Genomic DNA, 12,810 nt, shown 5'->3' with positions numbered 1-12,810 from the left:
CCATATCATCCAAGCCAACAGTAACAACATTCTTTTCGCAATCTATTTTAGCATTAACAGTATGCAAGAAGGGTCTACCAAATATAATGGGACAAAAGCTATCTTGTGGAGAACCAAGAACAAGAAAATCAGCGGGATATTTGGTTTTCCTGCACAAGACTTCAACATCTCTAACAATTCCCATTGGAGATATGGTATCTCTATTGGCAAGTTTAATTGTAACATCAATTTCCTCTAACTCAGCAGGTGCAATCTCATGCATAATTTCTTTGTATAAGCCAATGGGTATAACTCTAGCACTAGCACCCATATCACATAAGCCATGATAACAATGATCTCCTATTTTAACAGAAATAACAGGCACGCCTACCACAGGTCTATGTTTATCTCTATCACAGGGTTTAGCAATGCTAGCAGTTTCACCAGTGAATTGAATAACATGCCCATCAATATTATCAGACAAGAGATCTTTAACAATAGCAATATTGGGTTCTACTTTGACTTGCTCAGGAGGTGTATAAGTCCTAGTATTGCTTTTACGAACAACAGTTGAAGCTTTAGCATGATCCTTCATTCTAACAGGGAAAGGGGGTTTCTCAACATAAGAAGTAGGAACAATAGGATCATTATAAGTGACAATCTTTTCTTCAACTTTAATAGGTGCAGCTACTTTTACTTCTATGGGAGGATGATATTTAAACCACTTCTCCTTGGGGAGATCAACATAAGTAGCAAAAGATTCACAGAAAGAAGCTACTATCTTAGAGTCATGTCCATATTTAGTGCTAAACTTACGGAAAATATCGGTATCCATAAAAGATTTAACACAATCAAACTTAGGTGTCATACCTGACTCCTTACCTTCGTCGAGGTCCCAATCTTCAGAGTTGCGTTTAATTCTATCCAATAAATTCCATCCAAATTCAATAGACTTCATCATAAAAGAGCCAGCACAAGAAGTATCGAGCATGGTGCGATTGTTATCAGAAAGCCGAGCATAAAAATTCAGGAGAATTGTCAATTTTGAGAGCTCGTGATTGGGGCATGAATATAACATTGACTTAAGCCTCCCCCAAGCTTGAGCGATGCTTTCTCCTTCGCGAGGCCAAAAATTATATATATAATTGCGATCACGATGAACAAGGTGCATAGGGTAATACTTTTGATGAAATTCCAATTTCAATCTTTTATAGTTCCATGATATCGTATCATCACATAGCCTATACCATGTCAATGCATCTCCCTCCAAAGATAAATGGAAAGCCTTCCTCTTAAAAACATCATCGGGTATACCTGCAAGCTTAAATAGTCCACAAATATCATCCACAAAGCGTAGATGTTCGTCAGGATGCTTTGTTCCATCTCCTGCGAAAGTGTTAGCTAGCAGTTTTTCCATCATACCCGAAGGAATCTGAAAAGCAGTTACATTTTCAATAGGTTCAGTAGGTTCAGTAGGTTGAGGAGCAACTCTTGGCTCAACCGTACGGGGTGAAGATACCCCGAACAAGCCCCTCAAACAATTACTTTCCATAGTAACAAGTGACAGAAAATTTCAGCACACTAAATAAATTTTTCCTTACCAAATTCCACCTACCAAAGGCGCTTCACTCCCCGGCAACGGCGCCAGAAAAGAGTCTTGATGACCCACAAGTATAGGGGATCTACCGTAGTCCTTTCGATAAGTAAGAGTGTCGAACCCAATGAGGAGCATAAGGAAATGATAAGCGGTTTTCAGCAAGGTATTCTCTGGAAGTACTGAAATAAGTGGTAACAGATAGTTTTGTGATAAGATAAATAGTAACCAGCAACAAGTAACAAAAGTAAATAAAGTGCAGCAAGGTGGCCCAATCCTTTTTGTAGCAAAGGACAAGCCTGGACGAACTCTTATAATAGGAAAAGCGCTCCCGAGGACACATGGGAATATCGTCAAGCTAGTTTTCATCACGCTCATATGATTCGCGTTCGGTACTTTGATAATTTGATATGTGGGTGGACCGGTGCTTGGGTACTGCCCTTACTTGCACAAGCATCCCACTTATGATTAACCTCTATTGCAAGCATCCGTAACTACAACAAAAGTATTAAGGTAAACCTAACCATAGCATGAAACATATGGATCCAAATCAGCCCCTTACGAAGCAACGCATAAACTAGGGTTTAAGCTTCTATCACTCTAGCAACCCATCATCTACTTATTACTTCCCAATGCCTTCCTCTAGGCCCAAACAATGGTGAAATGTTATGTAGTCGACGTTCACATAACACCACTAGAGGTTAGACAACATACATCTTGTCAAAATATCAAACGAATACCAAATTCACATGACTACTAATAGCAAGACTTCTCCCTTGTCCTCAGGAACAAACGTAACTACTCACAAAGCATATTCATGTTCATAATCAGAGGGGTAATAATGTGCATATAGGATCTGAACATATGATCTTCCACCAAATAAACCAACTAGCATCAACTACAAGGAGTAATCAACACTACTAGCAACCTACTAGCACCAATCCCGGACTTGGAGACAAGAATTGGATACAAGAGATGAACTAGGGTTTGGAGATGAGATGGTGCTGGTGAAGATGTTGATGGAGATTCCCCTCTCCTGATGAGAGGAGCGTTGGTGATGACGATGGTGATGATTTCCCCCTCCGGAGGGAAGTGTCCCCGGCAGAACAGCTCTACCAGAGCCCTAGATTGGTTCCGCCAAGGTTCCGCCTCGTGGCGGCGGAGTCTCGTCCCGAAAGGTTGCTTGTTATTTTTTCCCATCGAAAGACTTCATATAGGAGAAGACGGGCGTCGGAGAGCCACCAGGGGGCCCACGAGGTAGGGGGGCGCCCCCCACCCTCGTGAGCAGGGTGTGGGCCCCCTGGCCTTCATCTTTGGCAGTGATTTTTCTTTATTTATTTTAAGGTATTCTGTGGAGTTTCAGGACTTTTGGAGTTGCGCAGAATAGTCCTTCAATATTTGCTTCTTTTCCAGCCCAGAATTCTAGCTGTCGGCATTCTCCCTCTTCATGTAAACCTTGTAAAACAAGAGAGAATAGCCATAAGTATTGTGACATAACGTGAAATAACAGCCCATAATGCAATAAATATTAACATAGAAGCATGATGCAAAATGGACGTATCAACCACTCAGATTTGTCGATGTTGCAGGGACGGACCAATGCACAAGCGCAGTGCCAGAGCGAGCGGCTCCAAAGGTAGGTGTCAATCGAGCAGGCAATTATCTCAAGCAGGTTAATCATGAAGGAGCAAATTAACTTAGACAGATGCGGAGAAAGCAAACGCCACTGGGTTAGGCCCGAGCGGCTTGGGGATGATGCAGCCCGAGGGGCGCCCCCAACCAGGTAAGCTGAGAACATAAGCAAAATGGATGCATGCCGCAGGGATGGACCCACGCGACCTGGGAATGATGCATCCCTGTGGGCGCTCCCAGCTGAAACAAAAACTGAAAAGAAGTCACCTGATACTATCGCAGAATGATTGTCGGAGTAGCTGACAATGAGGGTTGAAGGAGCAGATCCTCACGAGCCCTCGGAACTTCGAGCCCCGGGAGACTCGGGAGGCCCGAGCGGCCTGACAAGGTCCATCTCCGTCTCCAACAAGAACGCGCGATGCTTGGCCACCTGAGCTTCCAGAATGCTCCTCATCATGCGCTGGTAGGCTGCAGCCACATTCGGCAAGCCGAAGGGCATGCGAACGTACCTATGCGGTGGGCCCGCGCAATGCCCCACGCGCGAAGGCCAGAAGCACTCCTGAGAAGCGACTCGATTGAGCCCTAGGTAGTCGATGCAGATGCGCAGCCCGCCATCCTCACCTGGATGGGGAGTCGCGCTGGGTAGGCGGCGGTTGCCGCGCATGACTCTCGATTCTTCCAACTCCTGAGCGGCCTTGGTGATGAACTCTCGAGGGTTGGGTCCTTCTTTCCTTACGCCTTACTGAGGGAAATGTGCCATGAAGAATGCCTCCAAGTGGTGCCCAAGCGCCTCCCTCGTGATCTTGGCAAGGTCGGTGGCTCCCAAGGAGAGAGCCCCCGAGCCCTGCCCGAGGAGGGCGCTGGGCGCGCCTTCCTATGCGATGGAGGGTGGCGCCCCTTGGACGGGCGCATGTCCTGATGTGGCGCCTCCGGAGGTGCTTGCCTCCTGAGACCTTGATCCAGGTGATGTCTTCTTCTTCTTGGGAGCTGCTCCGGGGAGGTTTCCACTCTTGCTGTTCGGGTCCTCGATCGACGCGGCCTGGAAGGCGCGCTCGAGGGAGCACACTGCATCCTTCTCTTCACAAGGGACCGTGATGACCCCACCGCTTCCTGGCATCTTGAGGACGTTGTAGCCATGGTGAGTCACTACCATGAACTTGGCCAGGGTCGGATACCCGAGGATGGCATTGTATGGCAGGCGAATGTGAGCGACGTCGAAGTCAATGAGCTCGGTGCGGTAGTTGTTGCACTATCCAAAGGTGATAGGAAGGCGGACCTGCCCTATCGGGACAGTGGAACCATCAGTGACTCCTGAGAAAGGCTTGGTTGGCTGAATCTAATCATATGGCACTTGGAGATTGTTGAACGTCTCGACGGACAGAACGTTGAATCCTGCTCCGCCCTCGATGAGGGTCCTGGTGACTTGCACATTGCTGATGACTGGGGAACAGAGCTTTGGGAGGACACCGGCCATCGCCGCGCACTTGAGCTGATCCGTTGAGCTGAACGTGATGGCGCACGCAGACCATCTGAGAGGGCGTGTGGCCTCAAGCTTGGGGAGGACTGCATTCACCTCGCGAGCAAACTGCTTGAAGATGCGCTGTGAGGCTGGGGCCTGAGCGCTGCCCAGGGTGCAAGCGATTGCACGTGGCTCCTGGAAGCCCCCAGCCCCCTCGTCCTGATGATGGTCTTCATTCCTTGTTGGTGGTGGTGACAGAGGAGGAAGGCCTGCGTTGCCTTGTGGGCGATCCTCACGAGGTTGATCCCTCCAAGCTCCCTCGCGAGGCTGGTCCTGCCAGCAGTCCTCGCGAGGTCGGTAGGGCCACCCTTCGTGAGGGCCACGGTCATCCCATTGTCCTCCACCTCTTGCTCCGCCTTGGCCGTAGCCCCGATCGTTGCGCTCGGGGCGTCAACCGACGCGGCCTTTTTGCACGGCCCTGAGCTCTTGGTATTCGTTGGTGTTGTGGTGTGGAGATCGTGGTACACACAGTACCGGTTGCCTATGGACGACTCCGGCTGGTCCCTTCCGCGCTTGGTGTCCGGCTCCGCTGTGAGCACAACTGCTCCCTTGCGCTTCACATCTTTGGCCTTGGCTTTCTTCTCTTCTGGGCCCGCTGCCGGGAGCTCAAGAAGGGAGAGGCGTCCCTCCTCAGCCCTTGCGCACTTGGTCGCCAGGTTGAACAGCTCCAGAGACATGCACAGATCTTCATGGATTGCCAGCTCCTCCTTCATCTTGATGTAGCAAACACCATCAGAGAACGCAGAGATAATCGCCTCCTCAATCACCCTGGGAATCTTGAGGCGAGCGTTGTTGAAGCGCTGGATGTACTTCTGCAAGGTCTCTCCAGGCTGTTGCTTGATGCGGCGCAGGTCACCCACGGCCGGTGGGCGGTCGCGGGTGCCCTGGAAGTTGGCGATGAAGCGGGTGCGCATCTCATCCCAGGAGGAGATCGTGCCAGGAGTTAGGGTCAGGAGCCAGGTGCGGGCGTCGTCCTTGAGTGCCATGGGAAACTAGTTCGCCATGGCCTTTCCGTCCCCGTTGGCGGGTTCGATGCCTATTTCATAGAGTTGTAGGAACTCCGTGGTGTCTGCAGTGCCGTTGTAGCGAGGAGGCAGGTCAGGCTTGAACTTGCCTGGCTAGGCGACCCTGCGTAGCTCGGGGGTGAAGGCACGGCAGCCTGCGGTGGCCACCGGAGCCCTCTGCTAATGTTGGGCTTGCTCCTAGGGATTCCCACACGCCGCCACTTGGAGCAGCGCGGGGTCTTGGCATGCTGGCGCAGGGATGCGGTCATGGTGCACCAGTGCTGGGAGCACGCGGGCACCGTCTTGGGGACGAGGGATCTCTTGGCAGCTCCTTTCTTGTCGCGAGGGTGCCGAACGCGGTGGATCTCGCCCTGGGGCCACGCGCTTTGGAGCCAGGGCGCCTCCTTGGGGAGGAGGTGGCGGAGGCACCTCCTGATCTGCGTCTCCTGCGCAGGACGGAGGGCGAGGCAGCGAGAGGGACGACATTGGAGAACCCCTGCAGCGCTGACAAGCTCAGTGATGCAGGCGAGCAGTCCTCGTACAGGTTGTCGATGGGACGGTAGTGTAGGAGCTCATGCGCCAGGAGCAACGCGACATGCGCGTCCGTGGGGGCGCGTCGGGCGTGGGACGACGAACCGGCTGGAGTTAGCGACGGGGTGGTGGTGCGGCCTTCCTGCCACACCGATGGATGCAGAGACGAGGCCTGCTGCTCGTTCCCCGCCGGGCCGGTGGCGGCGTTGGCGGCAGGCGATGGGGAACGACGGGGACACCCGCCGACGGGCGCCGTCTGGGCGACGCGAGCGGCGAGAGCAGCCTGGCACTCGGCGCGAGCCCGGCGAGCGTCAGCCATGGACACGACAGAAGATCGAACACAAACAACGGAAGAAAGATTCTAGTGCACCCCTACCTGGCGCGCCAAATGTCGGATGTTGGGTTCCGGCAGACCCTTAAGGTTCAAACTCTGGGGTGCGCACGAAGATCTCTCCCCTGCCGATCTACATCCGATCGCCTTGTGATATCTAGGCTGAAAACGATGAACAACACAAGGGACACAAGATTTATACTGGTTCGGGCCACCGTTGTGGTGTAATACCCTACTCCAGTGTGTGGTGTGGTGGATTGCCTCAGGGGCTGATGATGAACAGTACAAGTGAAGAACAGCCTCGCGAGAGGTGTTCTTGAGCTGGTGCGATGAACTGCTTGGGTGAGTTTGATCGCCTCTCTCTCTCTCTCTCTCTCTCTCTCTCTGGCTAGGGTTCTATCAGATGTTGGATCCCCCTTACTCTGTGGTGGCTAGCTCTATTTATAGAGGCCCTGGGCCTCTCCCCAAATATTGAGCGGGAAGGGAGCCAACAATGGCCATTTCGAAGGGGAACATCTAGTACAAGTTATCCTGACTAAAGTTGGTCTTCGGCTGCCAAAAGCGCTGGCGATGACGCCGTCTTGGGCTCCAAGGTGACCTCCATCCTGCCGCTTCGCTGGTCTTGGTCTCGTTGCACTGAAATGGCAACCTTTGCCTGATGCCTTGGTACTCCACGTCTGTGCTTGCCCCCTTTGCACCAAAGAGGAAACAAGGACACTGCGCAGGCCGACGCCCGCCTGGCCTTGATCGTCATGGCTTGCATCACGAGCACCTCGCTAGGTACCCTGCCTTGATCTCTCCACCTCCTCGCGAGCCAGCCTAGTGAGGCCGTCCCTGAGGAAGCCTTGCATCGTCCACCCCGCGAGGCCTAGCCCCTCGCGAGGGTCTTGAATCTTGTGCTGATGAAGATGGGACGTACTGGGCCACCACTTGAGCCACGCCGCAGGCAGGCAAGTCTGGGGACCCCCATTCCCAGAACGTCGACAATAGTTTTATACAGACTTGTGGCGAAGCCTGTATTTACAAGAAAGTGAGTGGGAGCACTACAACCTTTCTGATAAGTATATGTGAATAACATACTGTTGATCAGAAATGATGTAGAATTTTCTGGAAAGCATAAAGGAGAATTTGAAAGGAGATTTTCAAAGAAATACCTCGGTGAAGCTACTTACATATTGGGCATCAATATCTATAGAGATAGATCAAGACGCTTGATAAGATTTTTCAATGAGTACATACCTTGACAATATTTTGAAAGAGTTCAAAATGGACCAGTCAAAGAAGGAGTTCTTGCCTGTATTACAAGGTGTAAAGTTGAGTAAGACTCAAAGCCCGACCACGGCAGAAGATAGAAAGAGAATGAAAGGCATTCCCTATGCCTCATTCATAGGTTCTATAAAGTATGCCATACTATGTACCATACCAGTTGTGTGCCTTGCTATGAGTTTGGAAAGGGGGTACGATAGTGATCCAGGAGTGGATCACTGTATAGCGGTCAAAGTTATCCTTAGTTACCTAAGAGGACTAAGGAAGTATTTCTCGGTTATGGAGGTGATAAAGAGTTCGTCGTAAAGAGTTACATTGATGTAAGCTTTACACCAATCCAGATGACTTTGAGTCTCAATCTGGACACATATTGAAAGTGGGAGCAATTCCCTAGAGTAGCTCCATGCACAACATTGTAAACATAGAAAATTTGCAAAATACATACGGCTCTAAATTTAGCAAACCCGTTGGCTGAACTTCTCTCACAAGCAAAACATGATCACATCTTAGTACTCTTTGGGTGTTAATCACATAGCGATGTTGATGCGGAGCATCCCATGATCATCCCCATGGACACATCTACATCCTCTACAACACCACTTGGACCTATGACTCAAGCATGTGCAAGAGCTCTTGAAACCGAGGTGACATCTCTCCTCTCTCAATTCCCTTTCGATTCACATGAGACATGGTTACTACCTCAAACGGAAATGCTATGCATACTCAGGTACCAAGGACTTCACCGTGAAGAAGCTAGGGAGCAAGGAGAACCGGAAGCGGAAGACATACGTGAAGACGGAGAGGAAAAGCGCCAAGGACCAGACTGGTCGGACGATCCGGACGGCGGCCCGGATGATCCGGACAGAGCCCGGACGATCCGGACCCCCATCCGGACGATCCGGCTAATTCGACCGAAGACTACAGAAGCCTCCCCCCTGAAGCCGGATCATCCGGACCCCGTCCTGGATCATCCGGACCCTGCCCGGACGTCCGGACCGCTAGCCGGACATCCGGCCCTGCGCCTCCACCAGCCGAGTCTCCGGATCATCCGGGCCTCCACCCGGACCATCCGGACCAGCCCGGATCATCCGGCTTCGGACCCGGATTATCCGGCCAGCGCCTATGTGCGCGTGTTGGGCTGAGCCCGTGTACCCCTTCGACCCCTAGCCTATAAATAGGACTCCTCCTCCTCCTTTTGAGATTTAGCATTGGATTAGCTCATATTTGTGTGAGAGCCTTTGCTCATCCACTTGGGTACTTCTCCTCGGAGATCAGGACCTCTCCGGAGAAGATCCCCAAGCGGATTCAAGACCCCTCTTCAGGGAAGAACATCAAGGCCTCCTCTAGGAGAAGAACGATTCCGTTGTATCCTTTCCCTTTGTTGATTGTGGATCATATGGTACTCTATGTATTCGATGATCTAGCACTTGTGTGATCGATTCCTTGTTGGTTGAGTGATTCCCTCTCGTTTCCCCCCGAGTTTCTCTTTGTGCTTCCGCGTGTTCTTCGTGATTCCCCATAGGATCCACTCCAAACGTAAAAGATCGACGCTATAGGGTCCCACCCTACATCATATGGTATCATGAGCCACGTTGATCACGTTTTTGGAGCCCCTACCCTTTGTTTTCTAGCTTGATTTTGTTGATTTCGTCCTAAATCCGAAAATCCCCACCAAAAATAGCCCCAAAATTTTTGTGATTTGTTAGTTTTGATGATGTTTTGTTGATTTTGATCCGTGGATTCGGTGTGTAACTCGTGGATCTTGCTTTTCCCCACCTTCTCCCCCTTGAAATCCATCCAAAATCCGCGAAATCGTCAAATTTCTCCCCGTTTTCGTGTTCTTCCCGAGCAGTTCCCGAGCGAGATTGACCTGCCCGGATCATCCGGACTCCGACCCGGATCATCCGGACACGCCCGGATCATCCGGCTCCTGGCCCGGATCATCCGGCTTCCTCTGCCGAAACTGCAGTTTTGCAGTCCTCCTCCACCACCACCACCACCACCACCACCTACATACCTCCCCACCCCAACCACCACCACTTACACCTGCCAAACCCCAGCAACACAACCTCTGTACTACCATTCAACTTTGGGTTCGAGAATTTGAGTGAGATTTCCGTGTCCTTTTGTGTTTCGGCTATTTAGGCACGGTGCGACATCAACAACTACCGCTCATTTTCGTCGACTACTCATTTTCGCTACGGACGGTAACTTCGACGACATCTTTGTCATACCTTGCAATTGCATTGATAACCATCATATACCATCTTTTGCGTTGCTTACCCATCGAGACTAGCCATTGAGTATTGCCGGCAACGTGACTTCTGCACATTAGTAAGCATACCCCATATAATACATATAATCGTGGTGCATATCTCGGAATCAACTTGTGTGTCACAAAGTTGTCATCGCATACACAATTGCTATCTTGGTTCGTGAAGTTTGCATAAGAAAAGAGCTCAAAAGAGAAAGAGCCACTCAAGCTTTTAAGCAAAGAGGAAAGATAAGCAAAGAGCTTATGAACAAGAAGCATAGCATCATACAACATTAAGATTGTCATATAAGATCATCTTGGATCATTGCACCGAAATACCATACATATAGCATACTTGGGATAGAGATCATTGCATTTTTGCCTAGTGGGTTGTGCACAAGCTCTGTATCCGCCTATTGTGCAATCGTGCTAGCGTCTCTCTAGTATTGTGCAACAAGAGCATTTTCGTGGATTCCACATTTTGGCTCACTTTTGGTTTGCACAATCCCATTTATCTACTTGCGTGTGTGTTTCCGTGTACCACTACTTGCTTGGTCTACTTGTTACATTTGCGAATTCGCGAATCCTTTTCAACATTTTTGAGTCAAGCTAACAATTGCAATCAATTTTGTACCACCATCCTAACCAAGCTCCACCAAAAGCTTTTACTTGTGTAGGTGTGAGAATCGACAAGGATTGGTACCAATAGTGCTATTTCATTGTCCACATTTGAGTGAACTTGATTCATCTTCAACTTAGGTCAAAGGTACATTGGTATTAGTTCTTCTCCTTCTACCACTCACAATTTTACTTGGTATGATGGATAGGCCAAGTTCTTCTACAAATCCACCTTTCATCGAGAACGGCGACGACATGTCATCATTCGTCACAAAGAGCCACCTCTTTGGTGCTCAAAGGGCATTACACCAAGAGCAACAAGCTATGAGCGACCGCATCGACAACCTCGCCACCGACTTGCGACTCTCCGAGCAACGTACAAGAGACTACTTCGACGACAAGTTCGACTCTCACAAGCAAGAAAATGATGCAAGAATGGACGAGATCCGCGCCTTGATGAGGAACCGGCATCATTCCACTTCTTCCTCCTCAAGACGAAGCCGCTCGAGTCGACACCCCGATGACACCTTCTCCGGCTCAAGTACACCGTCTTCGACCATTCTTCGACGAGCCGCGCATCAAGACCGTCATGCACCTCGCAACCCGCTACATGACAAGCATTCACAAGAGCAAGACGATGAGCAAGTCCCTCATCATCAATCAAACCAAGTGGCTTTTGCTCAAGCTCAATAACGGCAACGACTTCGGCGCCAAGAAGAAGAACGAGCGCGTCTACACCAAGAAGAACAAGACGCCGAGGCTCAACGTCTTCAACAACAACAACGAGAAGCGCAAGCGCTTGAGGCGCAACGTGCCCTTCAAGAATCAAGTCGAGCCATCGCCAACCGCAATCGCGAACGGCGCAATCAAGAGGAAGCTCTTCGAGAAGAAATCCAAGAGAGGAACTACCTACCGCGTGTGCAACGTCAAGCTCCACAAGCCCCTCCTCAAGCTCATCAAGCTCCCCTTCAACCTCAAGTTCAACAAGAGCAGGTTGATCATGGACTTCCTCCGCGCCAAGAGCAACATGAGGATGACTACCCTCCATGCCAAGGACGTCATCATCACCATCGCCAACAACACAATGAAGAGCAACGCTATGGCAAGCTCAAGTTCACAATGCCCAAGTTCAATGGAAGCAATGATCCAGAAGAGTACCTCTCATGGGCATTGAAGGTCGACAAAATCTTTCGTTTGCACAACTATGAGGAAGAGAAGAAGATCGCTATGGCATCACTTGAGTTCCAAGACTATGTGCTCATATGGTGGGAACAAGTCCTTGAACGCCGGGAAGCAAGAGGTGAACCTCCAATCACCACTTGGGCTCAAATGAAGGATGTCATGCGAGCACGTTTTGTGCCAACTTACTACAACCGCAATCTCTTCAAGAAGCTACAACTCCTCAAGCAAGGAACAAAGAGTGTTGAAGAATACTACAAGGAAATGGAGATTGCCATGATTCGAGCCAATGTCACGGAAGATGATGAGCAAACAATGGCACGATTCTTGAATGGACTCAATCATCCCATCAAGAAGATCGCTGACTTCCAACCCTACTCCAACCTCATTGAGCTCGTGCATCAAGCTACAAAGGCGGAACGTCAAGTGCAAGATGACCTCAAGTACGCCAAGTACTCCTACAAGACACACGGCTTCTCCAACAACCAAGCTTCAACAACTACTCCAACTTCGACATCAACCAAGCCTTCTCCAAGCAACGACGACAAGTCAAGTTACAAGAAAACTTCCACAAGTTCAAGTCGTCTTCCTCCTACTACGAGCAACTTCAAGCCGCGTGCTTCATCATCTACTCCAACCGATGAGACCGTCAAGACAAGCTCCTTTAAGTGTTTCACTTGCGGCGGCCGAGGCCACAAGTCCTATGAATGCACCAACAAGCGCACCATGATTCTCAACGACGATGGCACCTACGACTCAATGAGTGAAGATGAAATGGAAGCTATTGAGCAAGTGGCCATGCAACGCCGCGTGAACGAGGATGAAGATGATCAAGTCTTTTGTGATGAAGATACGAGCCCCGCTCTTGTTGTCTCCAAGGTCTTGACACTTCAACATCAATAA

Source organism: Triticum dicoccoides, chromosome 2B (assembly GCF_002162155.2).
Source record: "Triticum dicoccoides isolate Atlit2015 ecotype Zavitan chromosome 2B, WEW_v2.0, whole genome shotgun sequence".
Lineage (NCBI taxonomy): Eukaryota > Viridiplantae > Streptophyta > Magnoliopsida > Poales > Poaceae > Triticum > Triticum dicoccoides.
Note: the sequence above shows the minus strand (reverse complement) of the source record.